The sequence below is a fragment of the Haemaphysalis longicornis genome, unplaced genomic scaffold (assembly GCF_048455015.1).
Source record: "Haemaphysalis longicornis isolate Haplotype H1 unplaced genomic scaffold, Haemaphysalis longicornis Haplotype H1 scaffold_1, whole genome shotgun sequence".
NCBI lineage: Eukaryota > Metazoa > Arthropoda > Arachnida > Ixodida > Ixodidae > Haemaphysalis > Haemaphysalis longicornis.
The window spans coordinates 125,645,166-125,668,365 of record NW_027526203.1 but is presented as its reverse complement, the minus strand read 5'-3'; positions in this window follow the sequence as shown (position 1 = coordinate 125,668,365).

Genomic DNA, 23,200 nt, shown 5'->3' with positions numbered 1-23,200 from the left:
AAACTAGAGAGTTGGCGCACCTTCGTCACATCCATAAACACATATACCGACGCTCACAAAGTGTAGACACGTATACGAAAACTCAAAGGGCAATAAGCACACAGTCTGCCCCTGGTTAGTACAACTGGGGACATACAGGAAGACCAGGTTAACACAATCGCACAACACTTCCAACCCGTGTCCAGTTCAGCACACTACACCAGCACACATAAAACACAAAACATCCTGTGAGAGGAAGTGCTTGAAAGATAATAAGTCGACCTCCGCTTATAACACCGCCTTTTCGCTTCATGAGCTCAAGATCGCGCTCAGTACTTGTAAGCTTTCAGTTCCAGGCGCAGACAACATTACATACACTATGATACAACAATTACATGCAGACACACTTGAAACACTCCTTAACCTTTACAACAAAGTATTTCTTTCGGGGCGCCTTCCAGGGTCTTGTATGGAGGCCATCGTAGTGGCTTTTCTGAAGAAGCGGAAGGATCCTGCCTCTCCCGCAAGTTACCGTCCCATTGCCCTGACAAGCCGCCTCTGTGAGATGCCCGAGATGATCAATAGGAGATTCATGTACTTCTATAGTACAATAGTCTTCTCAAGAGCTGCCAGGCTGGCTTCAGGGCGGGGAGATCCACCAAAGATTAACTGGTTGCGTTGCGATCATATGTAAAAGATGCCTTCATCCATTACCAGTATTGTGTAACAATCTTCTTCGATATGAAAAAAGCCTATGACACGGCCTGGCTGTACGGCATCTTGAGTGACCTCAAGTCGTTTGGTGTCTCCGGCAACTTGCTGAGCACCCTCGCTAGCTACATGCCGGAAAGGACCATTCGAGTGAGGGTTAGCAGTGATCTTTCGAATGTATACGTGCAGGAAAATGGCGCACCTCAAGGCCGTGTGTTGAGTTCTACACTATTTATTGCTAAGATGAACTCTCTCCAGAAGGCATTGCCACCAACTATTTCCTGTTCTATATATGTAGATGACGTCCACATATCTTTTAAGTCTTCGAACTTCTCGATTTGTTAACGCCAAGTCCAGCTTGGGGTGAACAAACTTGCTCGCTGGAGGACACAAACGGCTTTAAACTGAACCCTGTAAAAAGTACTTGTGTTGTGTTCTCCCGGAAGCGCGGAATTCATGCGGGCCCGGATATCTCAATGGTGTAGTGATCCCTGTTGAAGGGGAGCAGAAGTTTTTGGGCTTAATATTCCATAGTAAACTCGCATTTATGCCTCACTCGAAGCAGTTAAAACAGCAATGCCCAAAAACAATGAAAGTCCTGTCACACACCAATCCTACGGTGCTGTCAAGCAGTTCCTCCTGCGCCTTTATACTGCAGGGGTAGGATCTCTCTTGGATTATGGCAGTGTCATGTATGGGTCGGCGACGAAAACGGCACTAAAAATGCTTGACCCGGTGCTGCATTTCAGGCTTCATCTTGCCTGTGGGGCCTTCCTCACTAGCCCCATTGAAAGCCTCTATGCAAAGTGTCACAAATGGTTCCTATATAACGAGAGGATGTACACTGACTTGTTGTATGCTTCCAAAATCATACCTATGACAAATCGACCTTCTAATTTGACCACTCATGATGCATCCTTAGAGCGACTCTTTTTAAACCGTCCATCTATTTTCATGCTTTTCCCTCTCAGAGTGAGAGCAGAAGCTTCAGAGTTAGGAGTGTCGTTTTCAGATATCCACAAAACACCCATCTTCGATTTTATTATTGGGCTGCCTGTTGTGACCTATCCTTTATGCAATTGAGCAAAAACGCTGCACCAAGACTAGCTAATATGCAACATTTCCTCTTCCTGCAGGAGAAGCACGAGTGCGCAGAGTACTACTTCTAAGCATCAAAGACAGCTACGGCTGTGTCTTGTGCTGCGCACAGACCGAAGTTCAATGTCTGCAAAAGAATGAACTCCCACAACAGCATTTTTACGGCTGAAGCACACGGAATTTTACTTGTTTGACATCACATTCTACAACATTAAATTTCAAAGTCCACAGTGTTTACAGATTCTCTTAGGGTTGTACGTGAACTTTTTTCTAGAAAACGTTCAAAAAAGTAGCTAATCAATCTTGTATTTAAGGCCCTTATGTCGGCATACAACTCAAGTCTCGAGATAACACTATGCTGGGTTCCTGGCGATTTTGGGATATCCGGGAACGAAATCGCAGATTAAATGGCTGCTGCTGCTACACTCTGGAATACTGTGGACATAACATTACCCTACACTGACACACTGACATAAAGCCACAGACCAGACAACAGCTTCGCAAAACATAACAAACGCACTGGAGTGAAAATACAGACAAAACATTGCAAGTAATAAAGCCATTCTTGCGACCATAGACCATCGACACACGCAGCAGATATACAGAAGTTGCACCTGCAAGGGTACAAATAGGGCACACACATGTCACACACTCGTATCTGCTCACAGGGTCTTCAAGACGTGTGTGTAGCAGGTACGAAGAGGCCCTATCCGCAGTTCACATACTCATTCAATGCAAGGCACTCGACACAACACTACACAAACACTTCAGAGAACGCTACAGACAACACATTCCGCTGAACCCATCGTTGTTTCTGGGTGACGATGCCATGGTTTCTGCGAAAGGCGTGTTTAAGTATTTTTCAGACGTTAAGTTTTTATACCTCATCTCCTATCATGCATAATCAAATCTGGCCCTATACACCAGCCATCACCATTATCTTTAATTGATTTTACAATTTCTTGTTTATACGTTTTTGTACCTACCTTTTTGTGGTAATCACTTCTATTCAATCATTAAATACTTCCTTCTCTGGCGCTCTTTGCCCTGGTTGCCCTTGCGCCATTAAACACCGACCATCATCGAATGAGAAAAAGAAAAAGGTAGTGGTTGTACCATACGTCCACGGGGGACCCAAGTGGCTAAAAAAAGTGCGCAACACGACAAGCGTTAGGGCTGGAAATAAGTTGAAACGGAGTATCCAAGTGGATAAAAAAAGAGTGCAACACGGCAAGTGTCAGAGTTAAAAATCAGTTCCACGGAGTATCCAAGTGGCTAAAGAAAGTGTGCAACACGGCAAGCGTCGGAGCTAGAAATAGATTCCATTGAGTATTTGAGTGAGTAAAGAAAGTGTGCAACACGGCAAGCGTCAACGCTAGAAATCGATTGCATGGAGTATCCAAGTGGCTAAAAGAAGTGTGCTACAGGACAAGCGTCAGGGGTAGAAATCAGTTTCACGGAGTATCCAAGTGGCTAAAAAAGTGCTACGCGGCAAGCGTCGGGGCTAGAAATCAATTGCGCAGCATGTATCGCATTGAGAAAGTTCGGCCGTCAAAAGGCAAAGCTTGTACGAAGAAGCATTCCCTGCATTTTTAAACTGCAACGCCGGAATTATATTGATTTACTACTTTCTTGCGGTCGCTCCTACATTGGGCAAACAGGAAGGTGCGTAAACAACTGCCTTATAAGAGATTGTACAAAGACACTCCAGACATACACGGGAAACTCTTTCGGTTCAGTGCGCAAAATACGCGGGCTCAGCTCTCCTGGGAAGCTGCGCGTTCGTAAATACTGATGAGGATAATACCATGCGGGTAATATTTCAAGAGTTTCACATCGCCGTGGGAGAATAATTGCGTTAGGACGCCGTCGGTGACCTTAACGAAGACGGAAACAATGTACTTAAAGGTGTGAATGATGGTGCAAGTGGTAACAGTGTGGATGCGCAGTCGAGATGCTCCTGGCTTACTGTACAGGCAAGTACTAGTGTTGTGTACCCTAGGTTGTTAGGCCTCCTTTTTTTGGATGTTTAGCAGCAATCCTTGAACAAATCATTTGCGTCGTAGCGAACATTCCCCACCGCTGTGCGAAAACGGTTAGCCCCACTTCAGCAGTGCGGAACCATTTGGGCAACACGCGAAACCTTAGGAAGGTGTCGACCTACTTTCGAGTCACAATCAACAATGACTGACGTATATTGTCCCATTTGGAAAGATTCGATAGGGAAACAAATAGGGGAAACAAAGTTGGTATGACAAAGCTTTAGCTCGTAGTTAGGCTTATTTTGATGCAATGCAGAGGCATGTTAGAGCATTATTCGGAGCTCAGGGATTGGGGCGGCATGAAAACAGCACGCGACAAAAGATCAAAGAGTTCAAAAAGTACAGCGACGAAGGTGCGCGCTTTAATGGAACGCTTCATTCGGCAATTATTTTTACTCTTAACACTCTTTACTTGAGTGCAAAAAATGCCCTCGGTGAGTTTCTCTTCATATTGCATTAGTGTTTCTCTGGAAAAGACGGTATGATTTCGCGACCTTTGCCCAATGCATCTAAAGACTTTTAAAACTGGGGCACATATCTTACAAGCTATGAATCAAACCTACGCTGGTCCAGTTTTTTTTACATTTTTTATTTTTTGTGGCTATTCTCAGCCGAAATAGCTGGCCATACTTTTTCTCTGTACGCAAAGCATGTCCCATTATTGCTCTTCGAGCTGCTTGTCGTATGCTGATATTTAATATTTATTTCATATTACAGTACGCAAATTTCAAGTGATCATTTTTGTTGGGCTTAACGTGTGCGGTACAACTATAAATATGGCTATTACGGAGCTTCGTTGTGACAGCCGGAGAAATACAAAGGTTAGTTCCGTTTTTGGCTAGTAGAACAAAAAAATACCGGTTTGGTTGCAGTTAGGGTTCAAGAGAATTCATATTGTTACGATTAAGTTCTAGTTCGACTAAATCACGTGGCCAATCGGTTTGAGGAGTTAAATTATGAGCGAAGTGAGAGAACTATTTAGCAGTATAAATAAATCATAAGGCAAAATACAGACAAAAACTTTACAAGTCCCTTCCAAGCTTTCTGACATCAAGACTGTGTCAAAAAAGCGTTAAATCATTCGCTAAAAGTGCCACAAAACCTTCGCTGAAAGTGCGTCCAATCGATCGTCAAACCTTTACAGATCCAAATCCCAAACAAAGAGCGAACCCATGCCACAATTTTTTCCGCACTAAGTAAACGCATGTACGAACCCTCTAAATGTGAACCCATACGCGGATTATGAAATAAAGGTATACTGTTGTACGCCTTCTTCCTGATCTATGTGTGTATTGTCTTATCTATAACCGTTCCGTTTTCGCTATTTTAAAGTAACCCTTTCGATATAATGGAAGACCGGCTTCACGCACGCACCGTGTGTCCGGAGATCTTAAAAGAGTTTGCGGTCGAGCAACCGGTCTATGAAGAAATAGTTTTTTATAGGACGCCATCGGTCCCACTAAGAATCAAATTGAACGTGCAGTGTTTTCCCAATAACAGCGCGGCAATTGCAAAGAGAATTTCGAACAATTACTCCAAACATTAGAGTACACTTGTGCAGTAGTGCGATTAAACATCCACTTATTCGCTTATTTCGTAGTTCTTGGCTCTAATTAGAGGGGTTTTCCCAAAAGTTGGGGGAGGTGTGTCCCGTCGATATTTTTAATTTCGACGGAAAATTTTGACGGATGTCATATATCCTTATGCCTACGAAATATGACATCTGAATGTATTTTAGAGAAAGAAAGTTTTTTCGTTTTAAAAAAATCTCCAAGCTCGCTCCGGTCACACAAATTCGCGCGAAATTCGAAATTTTACTAGTGTAGACTAGCGCTCCTATCATCGTAGATTTTTTTTTCTTTCGAGAATTGGCTTAAATGAGTTAGCGTATTTATTTTTCTTTTCAAAAGTGCAATATTTCCCATAAAAATTTCATGCCTGACATATTTCCCAGGTTTTCAAAACGTCGAGCCCTATTTTTGTTGCATCTAAATAAGATACTGCGTTATTTTGTAGCGTAAGCTACACTGGCTGAGGTTGAGCAGTTTCGCGTGGACCTTGAAGGGCCATGCTGGCAAGCGCGAGGAGCATTGGATTGGATTGGATTGGGTTAGATTGCATTGGTTTGGATTTGGATTGGATTGCATTGGAATAAATTGGATTGGAAATCCAATCCAAATAAAGTACGGGATTGTAGAGACTTGGCGTATTGATGGGACGTATTAGTAGAAATTAAGAAGAAAGGGACGTGGGCGGGGCATGTAATGCGAAGGCAAGATAACCGTTGGTCGTTAAGGGAAACAGAGTGGATCCCTAGAGAAGGCAAGCGTAGCAGGGGGCGGCAGAAAGTTAGATGGGCTGATGAGATCAAGAAGTTTGCGGGGATAAATTGGTCGCAGTTAGCACAGGACCGGGGTAATGGAGATAAATGGGAGAGGCCTTTGCCCTGCAGTGGGCGTAGATAGGCTGGTGGTGATGGTGGTGATGATGATGATGGTGTAGAGAATTGGGTCTGCACATTCACCGGTCTGCGCTTTCCAGATGAGTGACGTCATAGCCGTGACAGATGCACGGTCGCCGGTGCCTGCCCAGCTGTGCACCTCCGCTGCGCAGTAGCCAAGTCTGACGCTGCGCCGGAGCCGCTTGATAGCCGTTTCGCGTGGTTCCTGGAGAGCCGTGCTACGCATGCGCGAGGAGCAGTGACTGGACTGGACTGGACTGGACTGGACTGGACTGGACTGGATTGTATTGGATTGGAAATCGTTTTAGCAGCAGTAAGCATTATAATAAGCTAATAGACAAGCAGGAAATCTAAGAATAACCAGGTGAAGCTCAGCTCACGCTACGCATACCCTGGTATAGCCGAGCTAAGCCACTGCTTATTTTTTTTCGTTATTCGTCCGTCGCTGCTCTTAGGTGTCTATTTTTCGTTAAATATAAAAATTGTTCAATTTTAAAAGTGCACTACATGCAGATAAGTCAGAAATTTTGTTGGAATTAAAAAAATCACGATGGCCTTTACTATTGGTTTTCAACCTTTCACAAACCGAAGCCAAGGTTGTTCTTTATCACATGTCTCAAAAAACTGTTGAAATTTTTGCGCATTTTTATAGCACAAAGCACGGATTATGGCCTTGTTAGCTGCAGTATGATGACATAATACAATGGCTTGTAACAGACTTCTGACGTGAAAGTAAGAGGAGAAATGATCCGTACAAACTTGTCCGTCCAATGCGTGCTGAGAAACTAACGATTCTACCAGGCAGGACCACGCTCAGCGCATTGGTAGGGATGGCAAGTTTGGTTATATCAAAGGTAGTACAAACCAAGGGACGTCTAGAGAACAATCTGCAGTTTTGCGCTTATTGATGGTGGAGGGCAGCGAACAACAGCAGAAATTATTTGTGCATGCATACTGCGCGCAATAACATAAACCCAACTGATGGGCCTTTTATTTCCGAAACTATGGCTGTGCTATGGGGCACACCGTATATTGCAGGGCGACAGAAAAATTGCGCCCACAAGGGAATCTTTACCGCGCATCGAAATACCGGCACAAAGCCGTTTTTGTTTATCGTCTACATCACAAAAAAGGACACTTGGGGGGGGAAGGTTGATCCAACATGCATCCTTGTCAGCGGCTTCTTAGCTACTAGACCACTTCTCCGGGCAACTGTCGTGCATGTAGGGTTACACTTTCCAGGTGTGTCATTTCTTAAGCAAATTATGGTATGCATCCAGGACGCATTCTCAGGCTGGGGATCTTCGCTCTTGCACAGTGTAGCAATCTGGCGGCCTTATTGCTCATATACAGTCACAGCGAATGAGCGGCAAAGTCTGCATTTCTTATAACACGCATGATGCCAAAAGTGTTTCATATCTCTCGCTCAGCATCGCATTGTGCAGGCGCGACCAGTAGACGCCATTGCAACGTTGATGCGCATGCACTTCCCTATGCTGCGGCAATAACAAGAGCATTGATAGTGTTGGGATTGCTCTGGAGGAAAAAGGTACGTGAGAGTTTACGCAGATGATCTGTCGCGAAAGGTGATATGCCCCGAATGAATACTACAAGTGACCAAGCACGGCTGGTGGAGCCGTTTCCGTCTGAAGCGGTCGGTATTCGTTCAGACACAATCATTAGCTATTCAATGTTATAAAATGTGATGGTTCAGCCTAGCTTTGTTTCAGTTTTGATTCCGATTAAATATTTTGCCTTGCAAATAGGGCTCACGAGCGCTGGAGTTTGGTGACATGCAGCGCCCCCTCGTGTCCAATGCGTCTGGGCAGTACAAAAGCAGACGAACCTCGCTGCCCTCCATGCGTTTGCAACTGCAAGCCAGAGCGAAAGTTGGTTGCAATTATTTCAATCACCTTGCTGAGCCTTTAAAGGGCTGCGTACTGAATGGAATAGCCTTTAAAGGAGCTGCACAGGCTAAACAAAATAATGTCCGCGACAATGAGCCGATTTATCGGCGTTTTTTTAGGGAGCGGTCGTGATCGTCGCGGCATGGGGCAGTATCGCCAGGTAGGGTGGTATAACTTCCTGACGATAATTATCGTTCGTTCTTCTGGCGTGCTGACACCAAAGGAAAGCTCACAAGTAGCATAAACAGAGCGTAGCTGAGCCTGAAGTAGCTGTAAATGGTTGCTTCAGCGGGAGCATGCCAGCGGACGCGAGGAGCGCAGCCGATTCATCGAATGCTGCTGGCCTGACAACGCCTTGAAAACGAGTGTAAAGTTTGTTCTACTACAAATGATTCTTGCTTAACATTTTACGCCACACGGTATACGAACGGCAGGGCACACGTATACTAGCGAGTACGTGAGGCAATACCGTCAAGTAAATAAATTGATCGCAATTAAAGGACGAAAATCAAGCACCGAATCGCAAGTCTGTTGCCTGCTTAGATGTGAAACGTAAGGAACAGTGAAGCGATGAGCCGCGATTGTGAAGTGATGAGCCACTCACGGTAATTCTGAACCTCGGGTATTGCTGGGCAACGACTCAATCAGATGAATGGACACTGGCGAGTCTCAAGGCAGCGGATCGCCGCTAGAGTAAAACAAAATGGATGTGGCTTTACTCAGTTACGCCTGGGTGTGCGTAGCGACAGGTACTGTTAATGTTATTGTTTAGTTTGGTTCTCTGTACTGTTCCGACGCTTCTCGAGGCGCGCGGCTCGTGCTTTCTCCGTCTCCTCGGCTCGCTGCGTCCTCTTGGTTTCGTTCCGACGAGGAGGCCTGGCTTCTTTCAGTCTCTCCGACTCACTTTCCATATCTGAAGACGAATCCCATCAAGCCCCCCTTCTATATATACCATGCAACGCCGGCTCCTCCTCGGTTTTGAACCATTTTACCAGGGAAAAACGGACAGGGACCTAGAAAGAAGTAAACGGGACACTAGCAAGTGTCCCATTTACTTCTTTCTAGGCCCCTGGCTGTTTTTCGCTGGTAAAATGGTTCCAAGTCAACACCAACTAGCCCAACTTTCAGCCTTAACTGTCCTCCTCGGTTGTTGCAACACGGTTTCACCGGTACCTCCTCTGACGTCACGCCAGATAACGCGGCGAGTGGCGATGCTAGCTACGGCGGTTGCTACGAAACTACTCAGCACGGGGTGTGGCCACGCCCCCAGCAAAACGGCGATACTACGGCCATTGTAGCTCCCTCAACAAAAAAAATGTTTGTTTTTTGGTGAAAGCAACGGCGCTTGAATCTTGAATCTGGCCCCAAACCTCGAGGCGGACCGGCAACGGGGAAGCTGCCGTTCACGTTAAGACAGTCGCTAACTGCGCCCCACTTTTGTAGGCATAAAATTTTAGATGCGAAGCATCTCATGGTCGGGGCTATGTCCCTACCTCCGCCATGCGGCGTCCACACTCCCACTGCGCATGCCTGGCGAGGCACCACTAATAATAATTGTGGCAGGATGCCCCTAGGGATTGGCCAACCAAAGAATCCGTCACGAGATAGCTTCGCGTTCAACCACCGTCGTCATCTTCCGGTAGGGGAACCTCCTCCCGCAACGCCGCGGTGAGTGCCATGGGCAACGTCGCCGGTAACGCCACCTCGAATGCCAGCGTCAACGCCAGTGTCAGCGCCGCGGACAGCGGCGCGGAGAATAGGGCACAACAAAAAGAACAAGAAAAAGAAGGAGCAGCACCTCCTCTTGCCGTGATCGTCCACCCGGAACACGAAGACGCTGACCTCATCCCGAGCCAAGACTTGGTGCGCGTGATCAAACACGCGAGTCCATGCGCGGCCGTGCGCAAGCGCCAGGACATCATGGACCGGGACGACTACTACAACTGGATGAGGATGACAAACGCAGAACAACATGAGCTACTGCGCGAGATCATCCACCAGCAGACGACACCGTCAGCACCTCCGTTACGGGTCCTCTTCACCGGACCGGCCGGTTGCGGCAAGACGTTCGTCCTCCGGGTGTCCATGGACCTCTACAACCGGTACAGCAACACTGGCAACAACACCGCCTACAACGCTTTCGCCATCTGCGCGAGCACCGGAAAGGCGGCTGTGGCAGTGGGATGAACCACGGTGCACGCGGCTTTCAAGCTCTCTCGGAAGACCACCGGCCCCAACAAGGACGGAGGCCTCAGCGCCAGCGAGTTGAATACCTTCCGCGTGGCCTTCCGCAACGTGAAATGCGTAATCATAGACGAGGTGAGCATGATGTTTGCGGACAACCTATACGCAGTCGACTTGAGTCGACCCCATGGCTGCTTCGCATACTTGATGATTATGATGATTGTAGGGTTTAACGCGCCGACGCAACGCAGCCGATGAGGCGCGCCGTAGTGGAGGGCTCCGGATTAATTTTGACCACCTGGGGATCTTCAACGTGCGCCGAAATCTCGTACACACGGGCGTTTTTGCTTTCCGCCTCCATCAGAAAAGCGGCCGCCGCGGCCAGGAATCGAACCCGTGACCTCGTGCTCAGCAGCGTGCTTCGCATACTATACAGGGTTCCCGTAGGGGAAGATGGTCAAATTTTTTCTTGTTGTTGCATTTGAGTGAACCGCCCTAACGCAGGTTGGCGCAAGGCGATACCGACACGTCAAATCGCCAAGAGGGGGTTGGGATCGTCTCTCAGGTATCATCTAAGGCCTGTCGTGTAGCTGCAACACGATGTGTATAGGGGCCGGTGTCACTGAAACGGAACTTACGGTACGGAAATCACACTGTCCCTCCAGGGAACGGAAAGTGGTATTTTTACGGCGGATAAAAAGTTGTCAGAAGATATACATCTATTGTCAATTCGCCTTCATCGGACTGGGCGTAGAGTAAAATGATGAGTTCCACGCTATGCCAAACGAAGAACCACATGATTCAATAAGGAACATTGGGTGAAAAGTTTGGTTTGTTCGTGATTTTTATGCCCAAAATCAAAAAACGTAAATACGCAAGAAAGTGATGGTATTTTTGTTATCTAAGCTGCAGTTAAGATAGGAGACTGTCCTGTAAGAAATATAGTGTGCGAGTACTACTACTACTATGTATGTTTCATTGGAGCAAGGGCGTCTGAGGCCAAAGAGCGCCGAGACATGTTTGTTTGCTTTTTCACATCTGTTGTTAAAGTGCCATGGCCATGATTGTGATGTGCGTGATAAAAATAGTGTATATATGGGTGTAAAGGGCCCGTCCTTTAAAAAGCAAAGATGAATAAGATAAGAGGTAACAATGACAATGTTTACGTGTGTGCTCGGGGCATCATAACATAACAGGGATGGCAGTGACGTCCCTGGCAGATGTTATGAAAGCGCTCAGAAACACCCTCACTACTTGAATCGGGCGGCCCTGATGTCACACATGGTATGAGATGAGAGCTAAAACTCCAATGTCAGCGAAGTAGGCTAAAAGGCGGTCACTTCTGATTTGGGGTTGATGAGATAAAAACACTGGTGGGTGTAAGGGTATAGTAAAGATGGTTTCCCCCGAAGTCCGGTGTCGATCAGGAACCCAATCGCCCGGGCTCCGGTTGATTTGGCAGGAGGCTGACAGGGCGATGGTGTTGAAGTTCTTGGAGACGGCGGTCGAATTGACGAACTCGAGGCGTTGGGGTTGATTAGGTGAAACAAACGAGTTTATATACAGCTATTTACAGTAGGAAAACTGGGTACATGAGTAATAAAGGAAAAACATCAAACTTCAGCTAGACGCTAGCTCCGAGTGCGCACAAATCACTCGAGCTCCTCAACTTCGTCTAACTCTCCTATTCTCGGAGCGTACACAAACCGCTCGAGAAACCACGGCCGAGGCCCTGTCTCGCCGCAAGATCCGTCTAGTTGTCCGGTACGGCGCAGTACCCTTAACCTCTGACGCGATCTTAACCTCGACTAGGGGGCTCACAAATCCCAGCCTAGCTTTAACGGTCGAGACTGCTTGTCCCGCCGGGAACTGCCCAGCTCGGCGCTCAGGCAAGAACGATTTTCAACGGCCAAGTTCGGCCTTATAAAACCTCGAGATCACCCTCTCTCGGGAACGCCCCTGTAGCGTTCGTACACGCGTATGGGAGTGCCCAAATTCATGTAGGCAGCTGTCACTCAGCACGCCACGGAATATTCAATGAGTCGCCGCCATCTCTGAGTCAACGGACCGCTCGCGGGCCAGCAGGTGCGTACGACCCCGAGGGGTGAGAGCGAAAGACGCGACTGTGCGTCATGCTGACCGGGCGTGTTAACAATAGAGATTCGTGCGGCGCTCGTCCCGACGCCGGTAATCCCACCACCTCCACGCGTCAAGCAGACGTTCCTGGAATCTGGCGCCTCTGTCTGCTTTCTCAATGGGGGATTATCCTTGTGGTATGCGGTGGGCCAGACAATTCGTCTCCCGTGCACGCCGTGACGAATTGGCGGCGGCTGCAGCGCAGTGTTGGCAGTGCTTCGTTGCTAGACAGAGCAGCGGGTTCTCACGCGCAGCCCGGGTGCGTGGCCGCTAATCTCATAAGTGGACCTTAGAACTCCCCCCTTTAAGAGGGTTACTGGACCTCTTGGTTCAGTCAATCCGAAAAGAATTTAAAAGGGCCACTCGTTTCATCTCTCCTTCAGCAATAACAGCGGGATAAACAAACAAACAAACAAAAACACGTGGAAGGAGCTAGGTATAACAACAGATGAGCCCCCTTCCATTTATGCAGCTGATCCGAACTCTCTCTCGACTAAACTACAAACACAACCTATTCACCAGCCGTTCAACAGGGACGGAATACTCTAGCAAACCGGAAACACACCACAAAAATGCTAAAAACACTAAGTGCTGGTAAAAAGAAATTGGGTAGTGTCTCCGGAGCGCGTAAACGCCACGAACAACGAGACAACTCAACCTAAAACACTGATGCGTGCTATAACTGCAAACACGAACAATCATTCCGGCACTCGACAACAAGAACAAAAGGAATAAGGACTGGAAAAGAACACGAGCAATTTTGCAGTCAACAAAAATAAAACGTTAAGAAAGTTTGCATTGCCACTCTGCGCACGCGCGCAAATGTCCTCCTTGGCGGCGTAGCCTGATAACGTCCCTTCAAGAATGTTCGGCTGTGCTTTAGCTCACTTGCGGTGCACAGAAAGTTCAGTTCGGTGCGCGGATCGATCAATTCGGTGCACGGATCGAGCACTCAAGGCCTCTCGTCGCGCACAACCGCGGCACACACACACACCACCAACGAAAAAGGACGGGTGAACGGGAACGTTCACGTCCGTCGTGGCGGTGTTAAGGCTCGGAGGCAATTCAATACTAGCCTCCTCAAGCAACAATCTGAAAGCAGGGGAGTGCATTCGCGTACTTCCAGCCCCCTCTGCAGATGATCCAGACCGCGTAGCGTTGCAATGTCAACGCAAGTCTCGACAATTTAGCCCCATGAGGCGAACACAACTTCGGGGAAGACGGAGTGGTATCACAAAACGCGACCCCGTTTCCTGCCCCATAGGCCAAGTGGCCATGCCTCTCCAATGCCCCAACGTAAGGCAATGCTGCGCGCTGGCCGCGTGAGCGCAGGGTTGATGCTGGAGCGGAATGGCGACCCGCGAACGCGACGACCTTCTCGGGATCATTCTTTCCCTTACGCACAGACTGCCCCACAACAACAACCTCACAAGCACCTGTCACTACCAAAAACCGCTCGTGCACGCTAGGTGAATTCTGAGCAGCGGCCTGACAAAGACGGTTTTTCGGCTGTCCCAGCACGCACTCATCCTGGCACAATTCAGAACTAAGGCCTATGACACACTGCCAGGTCGCAGAACTTAGTGCGTCAACCCATCCAGTGCAGCTCCCGACTAAATCTCGGTAATGGCGGCAACCAACCCTAAAGCAACGGAGCTCTATCTCAGAAACCGGTTTCGCGAGATCGCCGATTGCGTCCCGTTCCTCGCTTTCAACTGTAGCTGCCTCCTCACACGGTTTTTCCCTCTCCTTCACAACCTCCTCGGGAGCTGTCATTCTTGGTTTCGCAGTCTCCACGCCTGCGTTTTCGTGTTCTCCATCGGCCTCCTCGGTTACACTCTCACCATCAAGTCTACCAAACCCACGTGACATCTCCGTATCGTTCCTACCCTCTTCAAACGTTCTGAGCTCCTCATCCTCCGTCTTTTCGCGTTCTCTCTCACTTCCTCTTCCATTTTCGACATGTTCAACCCAGTCTATCTTCTCAGCTCCCTTATCCGCCTTTAACTCCTGCTTTTACTCAGCCCGATCGTCAACTCCGTCTCTTTTTCGCTCCGTCTCGTCACATGCTTTCTCGTCTTCTATCTCCTTTCTCTTCTGGGCGAGCTCCTGAACGCCCGACACGGAGGTCCCTTTCTCGTGCGACTTTTGAGCGGAATATGGAACGCGGCGGGCCCCAGGACTTTCCTGTGCGACGCCAATTTCCTCCGGTCCATCGATTAGAGTTTGAGTGCTGCCCGTGCTAGCAAGTTCGGCATGTATTAGCTCGGTGTCTGGTGCAAACGTAACTTGCGGCCCTACACTCGCAACAACAGGGCTACCCTTTGACTCTGCTCTTATACCGGGCGCGCTCGCTGGAACACTCCTCACGCTCGCTTCCCTTTCCATGCAACTGTTCCCGGCTGAGCCGCTCGCCACCTGTGCGCAGCCGCGGCCGCTTATCTCGTTCTTGCGCGGCTTCAAATTCAAAAACGGGCGGCCCCCATTCAACTTTCCTGTCAGTGCATAACTGGGCCTGCTCGACGGGTTCTGCCTTATGCGCTGCAGCTCCTTCCCCAAACTTTGCCTGCGAGGCTGCTCGTCATGTTCGAGCATCAGTTCATTACACCGCTCTACGGTATCACCGGACGCGCTTACCTCGTCGCTCCTCATCCCAACGTCCGTCTCCACCCGTTCGACACCGGCGGAAATTCTAGCCTCGTCTAGAGAGTCACGGCTGCTTACTTTGTCATCGCAATGTTCAACTTCCAAACATTCGCTGGAACCATTACACTTCGCTGTCGTCATACAACTGGCTGTATCTTTGCCCCATTGTTTCTGCTCGCGGGTGTCCGAGCGCAAGGGCGTCCGCCTTATCCGCTCCAGCTCCAACTCATACCTTCGCAACCGCTCTTCAGATTCGAGCTTCAGTTTTTGCATGCGCTCCTTCTGTTCTCGCGCTCTTTTCTCCCTTCGCTCTTGAAACTCCAACTGCAGTTGTCTAAAAGTTGTTGCCTCAAACTCCTCTTGCATCACCCATCTTGCCGCCGTTCCTCCTTGAGGTGGCGCCTCATGAGTCTGACCATTTCCGTCTCCTTCTGCCATGTTCGCCAGCATTGTCCACGTCACTACCCTGCAATCCCAGACTCAGCCTACACCGCCACAACGAAGCGCAAGAAATCCCACTCACCCGCACCTTCGGTGGTCGGCTGCCGCGTCGTTGGTCCCGTGCGCTGGTTCGCTCTGCCGCTCCACTCCGCGCGGAGCTCGGCTGCCGCCGATGGAGGCGGGCTTCCGTCTGCTTGCTGCCCCTGGTTATGGCCTGGTGATTTCTTCTGCCAAATCCTGTCGGCTGTGCCAGTAAAGATGGTTTCCCCCGAAGTCCGGTGTCGATCAGGAACCCAATCGCCCGGGCTCCGGTTGATTTGGCAGGAGGCTGGCAGGGCGATGGTGTTGAAGTTCATGGAGACGGTGGTCGAATTGACTAACTCGAGGCGTTCGGGTGATTAAGTGAAACGACGAGTTTATATACAGCTATTTACAGTAGGAAAAGTGGGCACATGAGTAATAAGGAAAAACTTCAAACTTCAGCTAGACGCTAGCTCCGAGTGCGCACAAATCACTCGAGCTCCTCAACTTCGTCTAACTCTCCTATTCTCGGAGCGTACACAAACCGCTCGAGAAACCACGGTCGAGACCCTGTCTCGCCGCAAGATCCGTCTAGTTGCCCGGTACGGCGCCGTACCCTTAACCTCCGACGCGATCTTAACCTCGACTAGGGGGCTCACAAATCCCAGCCTAGCTTTAATGGTCGAGACTCCTTGTCCCGCCGGGAACTGCCCAGCTTGGCGTTCAGACAAGAACGATTACCAACGGCCAAGTTCGGCCTTATAAAACCTTGAGATCACCCTCTCTCGGGAACGCCCCTGTAGCGTTCGTACACGCGATGGGAGTGCCCAAATTCACGTAGACAGCTGTCACTCAGCACGCCACGGAATATTCACTGAGTCGCCGCCATCTCTGGGTCAACGGACCGCTCGCGGACCAGCAGGCGCGTACGACCCCGAGGGGTGAGAGCGAAAGACGCGACTGTGCGTCATGCTGACCGGGTGTGTTAACAATAGAGACTCGTGCGGCGCTCGTCCCGACGCCGGTAATCCCACCACCTCCACGCGTCAAGCAGACGTTCCTGGAATCTGGGGGCGCTGTCTGCTTTCTCAATGGGGGATTATCCTTGTGGTATGCGGTGGGCCAGACAATCCGTCTCCCGTGCAAGCCGTGACGAATTGGCGGCGGCTGCAGTGCAGCGTTGGCAGTGCTACGTCGCTAGACAGAACGGCGGGTTCTCACGTGCAGCCCGGGTGCCTGGCCGCTAATCTCATAAGTGGACCTTACAAGTATCGTGTAGGCGTATACTTCGGAAGTGTCGTTTAATTGCATCATGGTATCTCAAGCGTTCAATCAGTACGTGGAGGACTGTAAGTCTTCGTACGCACTTCTCACAAGCTGGTGGTGGGGTTCCGGTTGAAAGATGTGAGTTTGTAGCTTGTGTGTGACTTATTCTTGATCTGCATATTGATATTTCTGTGAACCTGTTCCGTTTCTCTGTGTTGGATTTCCCTATGTGGGGTTTTATATTGTGCAGTTTGCTTTCAATTTGTGTGTCCCACTGTAGCTGCCAGCGCCCCCGAAGCATTCTCCATGTCTAGGTAGGGAACATGTGGGATATCTACAACACTGCGGAGAGCAGCGACAGTGGTATTCTGGTCAGCAATTTCTTTGCCCGATATGCCGCAGTGCCCACGTACCCAGCACACTACTACAGTCAATTTTAGAGCGTAGGAAGACATTATGGATTTTATAAGACGGTTTAAAATGAAGTTTCTCGTTGGTTTTCCCGAATGAAGAGCTAGTACTACGCTCAGAAAGTCTGTAAAAATAATTGAACTGTGTATTCTGGTTTCTCTAATGTGTTGTACAGTGGTTAAAATGCGTGTGCCTCTGCTGTAAAAATACTGGTATCTTTGTTCATTGTCTTTGTGAAATGCAAAGTTTGGGCTATGTCCAGCGCATGACAACGAATGGGCGGACTTGGAGGCGTCTGTGTGAAACGTTGTACAACGATATTTGTGTCGTAGGTGTAGAACTGCTGCAAGATGAGTTCTATTCGTGCAGTTCTTTTCTTAATGGCTCTAAAAGATGAATCACAAGATTTTTGTAAGTCTCGTTTAAAGAAATACCAAGCTCTTCAGCTTGCTCTTTCACTCTGTACGAAAAAGGCATAGATATAGAGGGCCGACTGAAAAATGAGTGCATGGCAGAGGGGTCGTTAATAATAAACGAAGAAGGGTGATTTTTTACGGGCGTCGTATTCACGACATACAATAGGTCTGTGTATAAGCGTTGGTCTTCCAGGCACCAGTGATCCCATTCCAGATATAGGCTTTGTGCAGGACTCGTTCGGAAGGCTCCTGCTGAAAGGCGAAGGCACAGGTGCAGAACAGGGTCAAGCATTCTGAAAGCGGTTTTCGAAGCTGACCCATATACTACACTCCCATAGTCCAACCGCGACTTAACTAAACTGTTGTAGTAATGCAGCAGGCACATCTTATCTGCATCGTAGGAGTGATGCGATATTACTTTTAGGATATTCATTGCCTCTATACATTTTAATTTGAGTAGCTTTATCTGAGGAATAAATGAGAGTTTTTCATCTAGCACAATACCTAAAAACTTGTGCTCCTCCTTCACAGGCACAGCTGTTCCACTGAGCTGGACGGTGGGCTCAGGGTGAATGCCACGCCTCTTGGAAAATAAGACACATGTTCTCTTTTCAGGATTTAGTTTAAAGCCGTTTTCATCTGCCCATTTTAGGAGCCTGTTTCTGGCAAGCTGTACCTGACGTTCACAGATAGGCAGGTTACAGGACCGGAAACTGATATGAACATCATCTACATAAATGGAGTAAAAATGGTACGGGGTAGAGCTTTTCCAAGTGTGTTCATCTTAGCTTAAAAAAAGTGTGCAACTAAGTACTCCACCCTGAGGAACGCCGTTCTCTTGCATATACAGTGCGGATACTGCATCCCCGACCCTCACTCTGAATGTTCGTTCGGACAGATATCTTTCAAGGGTGTTAAGCATGTTCCAAGAAATACTAAAACATTTTAGGTCCCGCAGGATACCGTAGCACCAGGCAGTGTCATATGCTTTTTCTAGAAAAAAATATCGACATACACTACTGCTTGTTGACAAAGGCATTTTTCACATACGAATCAAGGGCGACAAGTTGGTCCGTTGTGGATCTGCCTGACCGAAAGCCTGCGTGGCCGCTGTCGAGAATACCATTGTATTCCAGGAAGTATGTTAATCTTTTGTTGACCATTTTTTCGAACAGCTTGCACAAGCAGTTGGTCAGGGCAATTGGACAATAACTTGAAATGTAGGAGGCATCCTTTCCCTGTTTCAGCAGTGGCACAACAATAGCCTCTTTCCATGCCTTAGGAAAGTTCCCAGCACGCCATATTCTGTTAAATAAAAAGTGGAGAATATTGATAGTGTCCGTATGAAGGTGTTTGATCATGTTGTACGTAATATTATCTGCACCTGGCGCCGAAGACTTGCAACCAGCCAACGCAGTCATGAGCTCTTGAAGAGAGAATGGAGAGTTATAGGAGTCATTTGATTGCTTTTGGTCACGTATGGGTTTCCTCTCAGCTGACTTTTTGTAGTGTAGAATTGTGCTTGTGTAATGTGAAGAGCTTGCGACGTGTTCGAAGTGTTGTGCCAACGCGTTTGCCTGGTCCTTTAGGGTGCCACCAGTGGTGTTAAGAAGGGGCAAGCCATATTTCCTTTGTCCATTAACCGTTCTTATCCTGTTCCAAACCTTTTTTATATCGGTGAAAGAATTTATTGAAGCTAAGAAGGACCTCCAGCTATTGTTTTTGGCCTGACGGCGAATGCGCCTTCTTATGGCTTCGGTGCGCTTGAACGCTACAAGGTTGTCGGCAGTTAGATACCTGCAAAAAATGCCCCACGCCTTGTTCTGTGCCTGGGCGTTCTTGTCGACACTCGCATTCTACCATGGGCCGCCTTAGGTTATTTGCGTTACCAGAAGACTGGGGAATGAAGTTCTCTGCAGCGTAAACGATATGTGGTGTGAGAAAGCTACAAGTTTCATCAACACCCAAGTGTTCTTTGGAAGTGTGTGAGAGTTGACATTCTCCTTAAATTTCTCCCAGTCTGCAGCGGTTTCTTTAAACCTTTTAGTTGAGATGGGAGTGTAGGGGTCTCTGTCCAGGCACTTCAGGAATACTGGGAAATGGTCACTTCCAAACGGGTTTTTCTCCACCCGTCACTCAACTAGTGGAAAAACAACAGCAGAACCGATTGCCAAATCTGTGCGTGAGTACGTGTTGTATGTGGTGTTAAAATATGTAGGCTGTTTTTTGTTGAACAAACACGCACCAGATGATACTAGGAAATGTTCAGTTAAGCGGCCACGGGCATCAGTTCTCCCATAATCCCAGAGTGTGTTTTGTGAATTTAGGTCTCCAACTAAGATAAAGGCTTTAGGAAGTTCATCCACCAAGGACTCGAATTCTGAGGTAGACAAACGATGATCCTGGGGAATGTACAAGGAACATATCGTAATCAGCCGACAAAAATGATAACGTGGACAGCAACTGCCTCAAGGCTGGTGACTAGTTTAATTGACTGGGATGGGATGTCTTTGCGGGTCACAATGGCCACCCCGCCAGATGAATGAGCAAAGGGATGAAGGCGGTGTATTGTTTCAAAAAATTACTTTGCTTGGGACTCAGGTGTGTTTCTTGGAGGCACACAATACTGGAATGATGTTTATAAAGGAGTTTCTATACATCATCTAAGTTTTTCATGACACCCCTACAGATTCATTGCACTGTGTTTTCAACAGCAATTATGGATTAAAGATAATAAAAAATGTAGTTGTGTAGTTGCCTACTTTGTTTTATGTCAGGAAGTCTTGTTTAGGGCCTGTAATACGAGGAGGTGACTTTTTCCCCCCGCCAAAAGTGCTGCGGCGCTCATTCTGAGCCTGCTGAGCAGGTTGACATGTCGAATTGTCCATATCCTCGTCTGACCATTCAGGCGTCACCGAAATGCTGTCCTTCCGACATCCACCTTGTGGATTGGTTCCTAGGGTGGCCGCAGGCTTCTTGGTTGGAAACTGCGGTGCGGGAAGGGAAGGAGTATGTGTGGGGCCCCTGTCTTCATGCTCTCAATGCCCGCGGGTGTCGTCCGGGCCAATGGAGCTGGACTGGAAGAGGCCGGGCCAGTCCAAACAGTGCCCGTCGCCATGGGCTCCGCAGAAGTTGCGGTGGGGTGTTCGGCTGTGGATGGCAGCCCAGCCAGAGGAAGAACCACCAGGGCCTCTGCTGCAGAGGCAGGAGCTGGTGGCTGCTCGGAGGGAGTTAACGACAGCGACACATCAGCTAAGCTGAATTGTGTCGCAGTACTAGCCACACGTCGCCCCAACCCCCGGCTGGCGGCGTCTGCATAAGATGCAGCCTAAAACACCTTGTGCTTTTGGCGTGCTTCAGGGAAACTGATGTTTTCGGTTACTTTTATCTGAATTATCTCCTTTTGCTTCTTGAAAGTTGGGCAAGATCGTGAGTATGCAGCGTGTGAGCCACTGCAGTGCGGGCATTTTATGATTGTATTTTTGCAGTCATCAGACGGGTGATCATTTCCGCCGCATTTAGCACAAGTGAGCTTGCCACGGCAAGCCAGAGTTCCATGACCATACTGCTGACACTTCAAGCACCGCCTCGGGTTTGGAATGCAGGCACGTACATGACAGCTAATAAAAGCTACCTTCACTGTCTCAGGCAGGGTAGAGCTAGCAAATGCTAGAGCGATGTGTCGGGTCTTGATTTCTGCTCCATCTGTCCTCATAATAACTCTACGGATGCCAACAACACCTTGGTCATGCAGTCCCTCAAGGAGATCATTATCTGTCTCATGCAAAAGTTCTTTGTTGGGAATGAAACCCTGAACAGTATAATCTTTCTTGTGTCCTGTTGCGACCGGGCGGGGGCACCCGATCCGAGCTCCGTGGCCTCCGACATACGAGTGGTAGCGTGTATGATGCGAGCGGCCAGCCGCTGTTGCAGCCGTGAAGAAGTCCAGAAGCCGTAGGCTAACGTAACTGTTTACTTCATAGCGAGAGGTGAGCCGAAGCCAAAGAACAATGCCCCGACGGGCGAGGTTACAATACAGGACTCGAGCAGAGTGACAGCATGGATTCGCTGCTCTAACAGGAATGGATTATCGCGCTTCCGCAGCTCTATTTTTACCCAAAAGCGGTAACGGTCAAACGCAACAAGCTGGAACACGCCACGAACGTCACAGACACACACAACGCTCTTTCCAGTGTTTGTTAGTCGTCGGTAGCCTCCGTGCACGTTGAGAGAGGGGAGAGAGGAGGACTCCGTTGCGATCGACGGGGCCTCTGTGTCCTTGAAGAGCGTGGAGACGAGCCTCGCCGGTAGCCGCCGAAGTTTTGAAATGCGCCCAAAGCGAAGCGTCTGACGCGGCTTGTCGCAACTTGTTGCCGACATGGTGGCGCCTGTTTTCAAAGGCGCACGAGTGGCTGCGCTGCACAGCCGAGGAGTGATGCGGGACAGTACGGCGGCGCTGGCCGATTCGTAACAGTCCCGTCTAAGCACTCTTATTCTCTGTCAACCTTGAACAGTGTTTAGCGTGCGGTGTGGCGTAACAGTGATGGTCAAGTTGGCAATTTGTTCTTGCTTCAGGAGGTTCTCACTGCTTTTTTCGCATAACTTCAACAAGGAGGTCTCCAGATGGCATCTTTTTGGCATTGTAGTCTTTCCCAACAATGTTTTCAATGCACTTTTCAATGAACAATTCTGACAGGTTAGTGATAGGTTTTTCGTCGGTTGAGTGTACAAGTAGGTATTTGCTGAAAGCTGCCTGAGGTGGTTTGGTTCGGAGTGCTTCGGTGCGACCCCTTTTAGGAGGTCGATCAGGGTGTTTTGCAGGAATGGAGAAAGTAGCCATATAACATGGAATCAATTCGGTGGCAAGGCCACTCACCCACCACCGAGCCCAACATGGAAACGTAGCTTTCCAGCACACGTTAACTATACCTCGCCACTATAATTGTATGGTCGGAATCTAGGGTGATGTCCTCGCACAGGGTTAACCCTCGCTGCCTATGGAAGAATGGAGAAATGTGGGAGCGAAAAGACGACAGGACAGTGTTAGGAAAGAAAATAGGAAAGGGAAAGAGTGAAGGAGAGGACAGGAAAAGGCCTGTTTCCCCCAGGGTGGGTCAGACCGGGGGCACCGTCTACGAGAAGCGGGGGCCGAAGTTGCGTGTTGCCTCCGCCAGGGCGCCATGAAGGCCCAGAACAACTTTGGCTTTGGCTCGGCCACCAGGCTGCCTTTTTTTCCTCGGACACAGCAAAGCCACCTACTGCCTAGGGCGTGGGTGGGTCCAACCCACATGGGCTCGGGGTCTGTGGTGTCGCCACTACCGCCACCTTGAATACACCAGGTTCCCCTGCGGGGCACTCTACCGCCCAACTGTTTAAGTGATCTGCTCTTGTAGCGTGCTGCATCGTCGTATGCCGTTTTGCGCTTTCCTCTTTTCTCGCGTTCCGTTTTGACATTTCACTGCTTGGCGCTGTGTTCTTTTA